Genomic DNA, 12,738 nt, shown 5'->3' with positions numbered 1-12,738 from the left:
GAATTAGAAATAAATAATATAAAAATTACAACAAAATAATTGATGTACTAGATGATGTATTTAGAGATATTAGATACGGAAATCAAACTCTAAATCTGAAAATATGAATGAAGATTCGATTATGAAAGATCATGGACGCACTTTATTTTTAAACCACTCTGCATTGAATTATATTAGCCGAGAGATCGCAAGATAACATAAAAATGGTGCAAGTGGTATCGCCACTTCAGGAACGGGCAGAAAAGATAAGCCGAGTTAATTACGATAACGGCAAGTGTAGATAATAATTTTGCATGCTATAAGCAGACTAATCACGTTTTCATCCATCGGATGTTGCTGATCGTGGATTACAAGCTGCTATTATTTTTCAACTAGAAACTTAGATTATCGGGAAGGCTAGCAATTAAAGTTTCTTTTCATAAATTCTATTCTTCGTATCAGAGAAAAGGATGTATTAAATGTTCCGAATTTTTTGGGTTATACGTCTCGTAATAACGGTACAATAAAACTTCGGCCTATATTTAAAAGTTTTTATTTCCATGTGCATTGTTCTGTACATAGAAAAAATAAATGCATAAAAGATGATTATAATTATATTTATACATAGATCTGGTTATGGAACGAAATCCAAAATGTATTAATTTAAGCCCAGAAGAGAAGATTTTTAACTTTGGAAAAAGGTTATATTAAAGACAATATTTTGTTCCAAGTTAAAGAGGAACAAAGAAAAACTTCAAATAAAACATTTTAATGTAAGAAATTTATCACATTCTTATTAATTATATGTGATTTTAAAAATAATCATGACATTTATGAATTATAATCGCGGTAACAACGTCGTTATGTTTTTCATCCACACGTTTAATGTTCAGTAGTTTGGATTCATTACAGTTCTTTGACCGGTATCTGACCAAATCTTCAACATCGCATTTTTTTCATTTTGAAGTATTTTCACCTTTATGTATAATGTTCCAGTTTGTACTGTATTATTTATGGGAAACAAAGTGTAGGTACATAAAGGTTAATGAAGATTAAGAATAAAGGAAAAATGCATTAGCATCGCGTTATCGTGACTCGAGCCATTCGTACATTTTTCATTAAAGTACCGGAGAAAATTATGGTTAAAGCCCAAGAAGTAGGTCTAGATATTTTAGGTGTACGTTGCATCAATAAACATCAATTTCACTGAAATTTCGTGGGTATTGTGTTAACTTTGTCAACGTTAATTTCACTGAAAAACATTTGAACGATTAAAATGAAACTAATATACAAATTGATGTTCGTCAATTTCAACACCATTTCAGTGTTAAATTAATAATCTTTGTTTCTATCATTAATGAATTCTTTTATCAGACAAATGTTTGGTATACAATAGGTCTCGATATGGATCTCAAGGTAGAATCCTTGGTAGAGCTCCACTTGTAAACGTACAGCGATACCATTCATTATATGATGTGTGGATAACAAAATATTGAAGTACAAGAATTTACAGATAATTCCACAGATTTAAAGATTCAACGAATATCTTTAATCGATTTGATTTTTAATTCCTCTCCTGTTGAATTCGTCGTCCAAATTACTTGAAAACAATTACAAGAATAACACTGACATCGAACTAAAATGTTTAGTAACATGAGTAATTCATAATATTATAACTTATTTAGATTAATCATAGCTAATTAATTCTAATACCATTTCTAATAAATTCTCATGGCAGTGAACGTGTTAATAAATTGCGGACAGACGACAAGATAATTTGGATCTTGTGTGTAACTTTAACAAGTGAATGCACATACCTTTAAACGACACATTTCTAAAGAATGTGTGTCATTTCTAAAATAATACACCTTTAAAAAATCTATATAATTTAAAAACGTTCCTCGAAGATTCCGCATTTAACACGACAGTAACTTTCAATTCTCTCAACTAAGGAATAGTTCAAGCGAAAGGAATAGACGGATTTTAAGCAAGATTGGCAAGGAAACGTCTGCTGTGTAATCTGTCGAAGCATAAAATTTTCATTCCGACGACAATAAACTTAAATCTAAGACGTATCGAGGAGCGCGAGATCGAAAGGCGAGCACGACGAATAGTTTCAAGCGTAAACCGGTCTCCGTAAATTAAGTATTGAAGTTTCGTTCTTTCGTCTCTCGAAATTTCATGTTTCGGCCGGAGTGATTTGCAGAAAGTGAAACAGCTTGGCCTGTGCTTAAAATTTTACGCGCAGTTCCGCCGCTGAGCGAATTCTACTTTCGTAGAACAGTTCCTTGAAAAGGCGCGAGAAACAGAACACCGGAACGCCCCGTTCCCCTTTTCCCATTTATTTGCTGCTTTTAATTATAACACCGGAAAATGAGTTAATATCTGTTTTTATGGCATTTTAACTGTTCCAACATAGTACGAGGCACGCGGTGTGTACTTGAATTCGAGCAACAAGATCTAACCGTCGCACGGTGAGCTAGAACGGCAGGACAGATGACATTTTGTAAAAAAGTCAATTTTCTCGAATTGGTATCTACTACCGAATGTACTTTGGTTCTTACATGCCTATAAACCTCGGAAACGAAAATTACAGTTGTAATAAACCTGAAAAGTTAGAGATTTTAAAAGTACCATTTCTCACAGAAGAAACTGTTTCTCTTCTACATGATCCTATGATGATTTTATCAAATATTTTTGCTTCGTTTTGGTCTTGAAATGTTCAGCATACTTTTCTGATTAAAACTACACTTGTACCGAAGACTACTGTTTGTTGTCTACATTAGAACAATAACGCTTAATGAATTAACGAAATTCACATAACGATTCCCACGTTGTAACGCGCATCTTTATTCGTTGCGGTGTGCTGCGATATATAAATTACACTGTGTAACGTCGTTGGCGAATAGAAAAGGTTCTTAATTCATTTTATATCACTCTTTCTTTCCCTTTTTTTCGTTCCTAACCTATAAACTCTATTATTACCGAGTAAAGGCTGCGTTGCTAATAATTCAGTTAAATTCGATCTCTTTCGGGTGAACTTCATTAAAAATGATAAGACTGTAATAGTGGAGTATTAAATGTGCTATTGGCTTAGTAATTTTAAAGTTGTTAGCTATCACTAAATAATTGTTTTGGAAAAGAATATTTTTGTTTGAATGATGATTCTATAGCTATAATTTGTGAAGTAACGGCAGCTAACGGCGTAATTTATTGTCCTACACTCTATGAATATTTATCTTAACAACGTATAAATATTTAAATATTTCCATTGTAACTTAGTGTTTCAAATATAAATGTTTATCTGAATTTACTTTTACATTCAGTATATGTTTATAGTTATAAGCAACGTTCGTTGCAGTATCTATTGTAAAAACGTTAATGCAAGCGTAGTTCAAAATTTGAAATTTAAAACGCGAGAAGCTTCTCCCGAAAAAGTCAAAACAAGAGTCATTCATGCATATTCATGAGAAGTCGACGTTTGTTTTATCCCGTGATCCTTTCCTCAAAATTCATCCCCAAATTATTAAGGGATTTCTGTGTAAAAAGAAGTTTATTATTAACCATTCTCGTGTTGCGCTACTGTCATTCCACAATGAAAAGTGTTGGCCGACGGAATTCAACCGCAACGCGACATCTGCATTATGAATAATCTGCAAATTTAATTAAACCATAACTTTTGTTCTTCACGGCAGTTACTATATTGGTGAGGCGTTAGAAACTGTAAATCAAGGATCGTGATAAATTCAATTCTTAAATGGAGCAGTCTCTTAAATAACATGCATTAGTAAATAATTGTACACATTGAACGATATAAAATATTGTAACCCGTTTAAACGGAAGTTCTTGATAATTACAAGAAAATGCTTTATGTATTTTATTTCTTCACGGAGGTAATATTCGAAATAGGATAAATTCAATATTACGTGGATGTTAGACTTGTATCGATAAAAGCAGGTGACACTTTGAAATACAGACCGATACAGTATTTCCTTTATGTTCCATATTTTTTTTACAGCTTCGTAATAAAACGTTTATGGATTATTTGTTGCATGGTATTCCAGTTTTATTTTTATCTTTAAAGGATATTGACTAAAGTTGTACGTAAATCTATGTGAAACACCCTTTCTAATCGATTAAATGAAAGAATAACACCATAGTAAATTAATTTACTTTCGTATTCACGAAAACAATACTTCTGCATCAAGACTGCAAATCTTACCAATTTATTGAAACTGTAATTATTGTCGTGAACATAAAAAGTAATACGATTGAATTGTGTGACTTGTTGATATAAAATAAACTGAAAGAAGCACGATCGTAGTATTTTTCGACGTGAAACGAAGCAAAAGCGAGTGCGCTTGGTTATTTTTAATTGAATTCGTAAAATGACCCGTGGCATTTAAGTATGCTTAATAAAGTTTCAAGAGAAACATGAAAAAGTATATTTTTTCATACATAGCCGGGTGGCACCGCTCTTGGTAATCAAAACAAAAAAGTTTCAAATTACTTAGGAACATTTTACGTTCTATCCTACAAAGTAGTTCGTATTTAAAAGAAATTCATAAAGAAAAACGGCCGTAGCAGGATTATTCTTAAAGAAATACTCAAAACAAAATGGCGTCGCGTTTCGCTCCATTCGTCGCGTAAAAATGATACGCGGCAGAACGCATGGAACAAAATGGCGACGCGGGAGAGGCATAAATATTGATTCTTCGACGAGTGTTTCAAATTTAATTCAGCATTGCAAAATATTACGAATGTATTTTAATATTTACAACGCGTACTGCGCACAGACATGTCTCTGTTTAACACGTTGACTACCACGAGAATTTCGAGCGTTTTATATTGTAATGCTTATTCTTTCATAACGAAGGCAAATATTATTCGAAATAATTATTAATGATTTGGTATCACAATACGTACATTATACTATTCTGAGTAGCTACATAAATATGTTATCAAATATTTTTACTTAAAAGCAATTTGAAAGCTTTAATCACCGATGACCACCGTGGCAGTCAACCTGTTAACCGTTTGAGTGTGGAATAGTTGTAGCGTTCCGCGTGGACGGAATACTTTGCTTAGTTTGTCGTCTGAAGGTCTATAAACTATGTTAATTCATACAAAACGTAATTAAGTTGTAATTGTAATTCCTCAGTTTCACCAAATTGAATAAGAAGATTGCTAAGAAACTTGCATATTAATGTCCTACACTTATAATTGTCACCTCCACACGTATGAGATCAAAAAGACCGAAAAACCTGTATATACATATGCGTCCATAGCACTTGCAGGATTAAAGACTTTAACTGAAAAAATTCAACTGCTGACTTTATAAAGGAAGCTGATATTTAATCAATGCCATGCACGCTTCGCCAGTTTCATATAGTTTAAGTGCACACGCGCGCTATTTGCATTTGTCTTATTATTCCGTTGGTGTATTGTGTTTCACGTGTGTTCGCGTTGTTAGAAATGTGTGTCGTGTCCGTCGCGTTTTCGTAGTTTGCCACGGACAGTTTCCTCGGGCCAACTCGTTGAATACACTAACAATAAGCCTTCATTGTTTTAGTGTTCTCCTTTCGCTTGTGTTATGCCAAAACTGGCTAATTCACGGACTTTGCGGCACGCCGGTAATATAGTATAGTGTTCAATATATTTTAATATAGTTATATTATAATGTAGCAATTATAATAAATTATAATTTAAATCCTGTAGCTTTATAATAATATTAACTTTCTCCAGCTTTACAATATAATAATTTACAGCCTGGTAGAAAGTGAAACCACGTAAAAAATGCAAGTCGAAAACGCAGACTATAATTTTCTTGTAGCAGACTTCATTCCTAAATATACAAAAACGATGTTCTACATTTTCTATTTAGATTTTTGTATAGAATAACTCTCTTCGAGTTCATACCACGATATCGGGAACACCGTGTATAGATTAAGATACATGAACGAGGAACTTAAGAGAAAATCTGTAACTTTGAAATCTCACTAAACGTTAAGTTTCAGAGAAAATTTCCATTACCATTTTACAATGGCACTTCGATCTAGAAAGTTTCTTCAGTGTGGCTGTGTATAACGGAGATATTCAAATATTTTGAAAGCTTTCTGTATACCACAAAAATTTAATTTTATCATGTGAACAAATTTATGTAGAAATTTCGATTTAAATTTTAAAGCTGATGTTCTTTAAGGGCGTCTCATGGGTGCTTCATTTCTCGTGATTGGTTTAATATTTGTAAAAGAACTAGTAAATACGGGTTGAAACAAGATCTCACGGAGATTCGTAACGTGTTGCGGTAAAGTAAAATGTCACCGATCAAAAATTATTAAATGATTTACCCGCGTGACGCACTTTTCCATGAGCAAGTCAACTGAATAGATTTAACCCTTTACGATCAGCACATTTTTCTGATGATAGTACCAACTAGTCAATGCAAATATATACATTTTCAAAGTTATTTTTCTATAGGTGGTTTATAAGAAATGTATGGATATTGACCATTTGTTGAAGTTAATGTGTATTGTTGAATAGAAATTCAACAGAAAGAAAGAACATGCCGCCATATTGGCGACGCCGATTTCGAAAACAAATGTTAAATGGCGGCACCGATCGCAAAGGGTTAAAACCGAAGTACGGTGCGTAGTGAAACTTGAAAGGTGAAAGAAACGAGAAAGGAAGGAAACGCTAATGCGAGTGCCTTGTAACGTCAATCAGACTGTATTGCTCGGGTGCTATGAGAATAAAAAGTGATTCAACGCGATCGTGATTTCTTGTGATACTTTGCCCCGCTGATTGAATATTAATTATCGATCAATAATCACAATAGAATAAATTGTAATAGTATATTTTAGATTTGTATGTAAAGAATATCTCAATGCAAATTTGATCTGTTCTTACTTGTTCTCTTATAGAAGAAATTATAAGAAATGGATAAAAGGTAAAATTAAGAATATAATAAAAAATACAATATGCTGTTGTAAATAGGAAACTGTTAATAGAAATAATTTAATTCAACTCAATGCGAGAGTTGTAGAAGTTAAATTCATTCTGTGATATATTTGAAGTATTTAAATGATTATTATTAATACGTAAAGTTTGAAGATTCGTATAATATAGAAAATGGTTCTAAATTAAAAACCAGATTTATAAAGTGGGGATATTTAGTTACTGACTGCTTATATGTGTTAAATATAGAAAAGAGTATTAAATGAATATTGAAGTATTATATATAATTATTTGAAATATCGTATATAATCACGGTTTAAATTTCAGAGAAATTAACAATTTATTTTCCGATATCTGGAACACGTCATATAAAATACCGGCTTCGCATATATTAGTATTTATCTTTTCTCCCTTTGATCTCAATTAAATTTCGAATGACGGCTAGATATGAGGATCGTATCATATTTGTTCCTGCGTTTCATATGTATTCCACGCAGCACATTTTCAGTAAAATGTCATCTGCATTTGATACGAGCTGGTTAACATTTTTATTCCGAAATTAGTCTCGCGACCTGCTTTTACGATTAACGTCGATGAAAACCACTTAACGGGGAAGCATCTGTGAAAAATTTTGCCTGGAGTATACTTTTTCGAGGATACATAGACTCGAAACAGAATTTTTAAAAATTGGTGAAATCTCAGGCTGTTTTTTGGAAAACATCGAAGGAAGTAAAATTCAAATAGATTTCCAGATATTCCTAACGATATAAACAAAGTCTAACTGTTATTCCAAATTATAATTTAACCAATGCGGGCATTTATCTATTAAACAAACAGTATTGCTTATTTTAGATATATTATTTTTAATTTATCTGATTTAATCAATTTCCAAGCTCCAATATAAATCTTTAAAGATACAGTGATTTACATAACTTCTTTCTACAGCGCTTATTCCTATCTCGTATTCACAGAATGTAAAAAAATCAGCACAAGTCACATTACAAAAGACGTTACCATAATATTGTCCTCAAACAAATCTTTTTTAAACAACTCTATTGTTCCCCGAAATACGAATAATTTATTTCAAATAACATCGACTAAAACAACCATTGAATTCTTTGATTTCAATGCTTTTAGGCTCTCAGTGTCCCTAATGGTAATTAGACAGACCAAGAGAGATGGCGTTTTGAATATCTCCCGACGAAATCTATATAACGTATAAGTCTTCGTTCAAAATTATTTTCACGTTCGCGGGGTCCTCTGAAAAACGGCGAACTCAAAAGCCTCTTATTCTTGCTAACGGCCGCGAAGGAATGAGAGTCCAAATTAAATTGCATCCTTGGCAGATAATAAAAAATCAGTATCCTCCCCGCGCAGTTTGATTATAACGGTGCATTTAAATCGCGGAGTTGCATTCTTCAGTGGAATGCCCGCCGTTAATAAAACACTTCCTTTCCGCGTGTTTCGCGGGTTCCTTTCTCTCGAAAGATATTTCATAAACCCGCCCCGTGCGCCCCGGAGACACAGGAATTGGATTTTATGAAATGCCGAATAAATCATGGCGGTCGGTTGATGCTCACGAATAAAACAAACGAACGGATCCGTACTATCTCGTTCGCGGATCGGAATGCGTTAACGAATTCCGGGCCAGACGTTTTGCTTTTAACCCTTTGCGCCTATAAAAATTCCTAAAGATATATGTTTGGCCACGTGTTATCCTGAAAAGTAAAAGGAACTAGGGTAGCAGAAGTTGAGCCTACGTATTTGTGTAAATTCTTTATTTTCAAAGCAACAATAGACGTAACAATTACGTTCACAAGATGTTTACCCAAATTCTAGTATTATAGAATTTTTACGTAAATTCTTTATTTTCGAAGCAATAGACGTGACAATTATGTTCCCGAAATATCTGTATGTACCCAAATTCTAATATTATAATATTTCTACGTAAATTCTTTATTTTCCAAGCAAAGATTGACGCGAAGGGTTCAAGAAATCGAGATCCAAATGAATTTCGTCAAATTTTCGTGGAAATAGAAGAACATTTTGTAGAAGGTTTCAAAATGGGTGCTCGGTTACTAGGGTTGAACAGGAGAATTGAAAGAAAAAAGAGGACAGAAAGAAAGATGGCGCAAGAGAGCACGATCAGAATCGTTATTGGTTCGCACAAACAAAGCCGGAAGTTTCATTTGCATTGTGCCACGTTTATCGGTCACCAGCCCGGCTGGCAACTGGTGAATAAGGCGCACGTGCACTCCGCTCCTTCGTTCGCCTAAGGAGCTTTACTGAATTATGGCTCATGATTCGCAGTATTTATCCCGTGGCAACGATGTCTTGTCGTCGCGACGGCATCGTGAAACGTCGAAGGACACCGTGAAGCTGCGCTATGAAATCTCTTTCCACTGTCGGCCCGGCGACAGCTGGAGGAGATTTACGTGCAAACGAGGACTAACGATTTTAGCTGTTTTGTCGGCAGTTGCGAGAACACCTTGGAAAATTTGTCGGTCACTTTGTCGCTCGCAGCGCTGGATAATTGAATTAGTGCCTATTCTACCAGGGTCAAGAATCGTCGCAAACTCGCGGCGGCTGGTCTGGTGTATCCGTTTGTTCTGTTCTTCGTAATCTTTTAACCCTTTGCACTCCATTGATATAGCATAATTAGAAGATATAAGTATTGATTTATTGGGGCATTGGAATATTGAAATATTGAAATATTGTAATATTGTAATATTGTAATATTGTAATATTGTAATATTGTAATATTGTAATATTGTAATATTGTAATATTGTAATATTGTAATGTTGTAATATTGTAATATTGTAATATTGTAATATTGTAATATTGTAATATTGTAATACTGTAATACTGTAATATTGTAATACTGTAATATTGTAATATTGTAATATTGTAATATTGTAATATTGTAATATTGTAATATTGTAATATTGTAATACTGTAATATTGTAATATTGTAATATTGTAATATTGTAATATTGTAATATTGTAATATTGTAATATTGTAATATTGTAATATTGTAATATTGTAATATTGTAATATTGTAATATTGTAATATTGTAATATTGTAATATTGTAATATTGTAATATTGTAATATTGTAATATTGTAATATTGTAATATTGTAATATTGTAATATTGTAATACTGTAATATTGTAATATTGTAATATTGTAATATTATAATACTGTAATACTGTAATACTGTAATACTGTAATATTGTAATATTGTAATACTGTAATACTGTAATATTGTAATATTGTAATATTGTAATATTGTAATATTGTAATATTGCAATATTGTAATATTGTAATATTGTAATACTGTAATGCTGTAATATTGAAATATTGGAATATTGATATATTTATAACGTGAAATATTGAAATGTTGTAATATCGATAAAATGTGAAACACTAAAATAAAATAGCTTTATAAAAAACTATAATTTACGCGTCATTAGGAAACGTTGAACATTTCTAGTGGAAAACTTTTGAGTGCAAAGTGTTAATCCTTTCCAGAGCAAAATTTGTTAAGCTTCTAAAAACTTCTTTCCTAATAAAGTGTAAGTATCGAAGTTTTAAACACTAGAAAAGAAAAATATCACATAACAGTTTCTCATTATGTCAATGATGAATTTAAAAAGGGGATTCTTTCTTATTTTTATACCCTATAAAAATTTGTTAGTCGAAAAAATAAGAAAATTTGTATATACACACTAATTGATTTATCTTTTATATTTGAGTTATTACAGTTTTTTAATTGAAGCTTTCCATTCGACTGATTAAATTTTTCGTATAAAAATAGTTCGATTGCAACGAACAGGATGATCCTGTTCAATAATTTAAAGCAAAATAGGCCAGGTCATTAGATGTAAGAAGTGAAAGAACGATGAAAATTGTATAATAAAGTTCCACGAGGAAAGCCGAATAATTAACACAAGGTGCAATTGTAATTACATCCCGTTGACACCGCGAAAGAAATTAACTATCCAAATCTACTGGAGTTCCGTTCTGTGCGAAGACTGGCTTACTTAATTATCTTGCTCGATTGCGTTCCGCCTTCGCCGCGCTAGCCGATATACTTTCAATTTCGTACTCGCAATCTAACTTTTCGAAAACTTAACAAATCATCGCGGAAGGAAATGATTGGTGCGCATGGAGTTTAATTACTCGTGTGAAATAGCCGAGGAAGTACGAAAATATTTGTTTAACATTAAATAAGTAAGATACATCAATTACGGCGAAGGTATCGTGTTACGTTTCAAAATATTATACTTTAACATAAAATATCATATATTTATTTTCACAATATAGATTTTTACGTATTTATGACGAATGCTCGAATATAAATCACGGAGAAATAAGGATTTATATCAAATAAATATGAAGCTTAATAAAGATTTCATTGGATTTGCATTTTATAAAATCTTTGATACGAGGATTAATTTTAAATTTCAGTTCTACTTTGGCTACAGTTTCACCTGCTTGTAGAAGCATGAAAGTAAATGGAAAAATAATTTATTTAATACTTAAGAAATTTGAAATATTAAAAATGATTAAGAAAGTTATATAATTATATATAATACAAATGCTGGTAACCGTGTACACTAACACTCTACACGAAGAACTCGTATGTTTAACTGGAGCCATAAATCGCTAATTACCCACGGAATCTCATGCGAACCCTTTAAATATAATTTAACTTTATCCAGGGTCCGTTGAATTACATTAGCCACTCCTTGTAAACTTGTTCTGCCAAGCAGGCTGGCTGCTTCACTTCAATTTTCTAATTTGCCCGTGCTATTCTCTTTCCCTGGTCGATATTGGTATTATTACTTCGAGAGTGCTGGTCTTAGAAAATATTAAAAAGTGGCAGTTCCATCCACGTAGTTAATGAAGCACATCTGTGCGCCCGGTTCTGTTACTTCTTCAGACTTATTTTTCACTAAGCGCCCTGCGCTTCAATCAAGTCTGTGCAGAGAAACTCAAGGATATCGACACTTTATCGAACGCTTCCGCCAAGATTCGTTCACTTGATTAATATCAATGGTTAATGATGATTAATATCGTTAATAACGCTATAATAGTTGTACCAATATTAATTTGTAATTTATATTCATGTTAGAAATTAATATTATTAATGACATTGTACTATTCATTATTAATTATTAATACGAGTGTTTAATTTTAATTTTATAAATTTACCATGAATATGAATTTACATTGTTCATCTTCAATCGTCTTTTATACGTAAACGGAAGTCGGTCTTTATAAATTATAAATGTATAAAATAATGTCGAATGAAGCTTGAGATTAATTAATAAGAAATCGAGAATACGTGACGGTTGTAGACACTTTATACTTTAGGTAGACGAACAATTAAGTAGATGAATGTCGATAGGGCTAAAACCACCCCCTTAATGGAATTAAACCTATATAAATTATAAATTGCCCTCGTTTCTCTAACCTTCTTGCTGTTTGTACTATAAATGAATTTATTTTATATTCAATATTTTATTATACAGGAATACTTATACACTGGGAAGGAGAATTATTTAAAAGATTTTATTAATTTTTATCAATCTCTCAGCTCGATATATGGAAATTACAAAAGTATACCATTTGATAATCTTTTTTAATCGTAATACCGCAGTAACAATGGTACACGATATATTTATTAAAAAATGAGTTTTCATTTTAATATTTCTATATTTTTCAAATATGAAAGGCACTTCAATATTTGAAATTGCATATTCTAAAAATATTACTACACATTTTAAGGAGAATT

At 32.1% G+C, this 12,738-nt stretch overlaps 1 protein-coding gene and 1 long non-coding RNA gene across 3 annotated transcripts in view; one reads left to right on the top strand and one right to left on the bottom strand.

Annotated features, from left to right (window-relative positions):
* Window positions 1–12,738, bottom strand: part of Scp2 (Sarcoplasmic calcium-binding protein 2) — a 77,837-nt gene that overhangs the window by 22,672 nt on the left and 42,427 nt on the right. The window lies entirely within an intron of this gene.
* The window catches only part of LOC116427676 (uncharacterized), a 53,967-nt gene that overhangs the window by 8,300 nt on the left and 32,929 nt on the right, over window positions 1–12,738 (top strand). The window lies entirely within an intron of this gene.

The sequence above is a fragment of the Nomia melanderi genome, chromosome 1 (assembly GCF_051020985.1).
Source record: "Nomia melanderi isolate GNS246 chromosome 1, iyNomMela1, whole genome shotgun sequence".
NCBI lineage: Eukaryota > Metazoa > Arthropoda > Insecta > Hymenoptera > Halictidae > Nomia > Nomia melanderi.
This window is presented reverse-complemented; position numbering and strand designations above follow the sequence as displayed.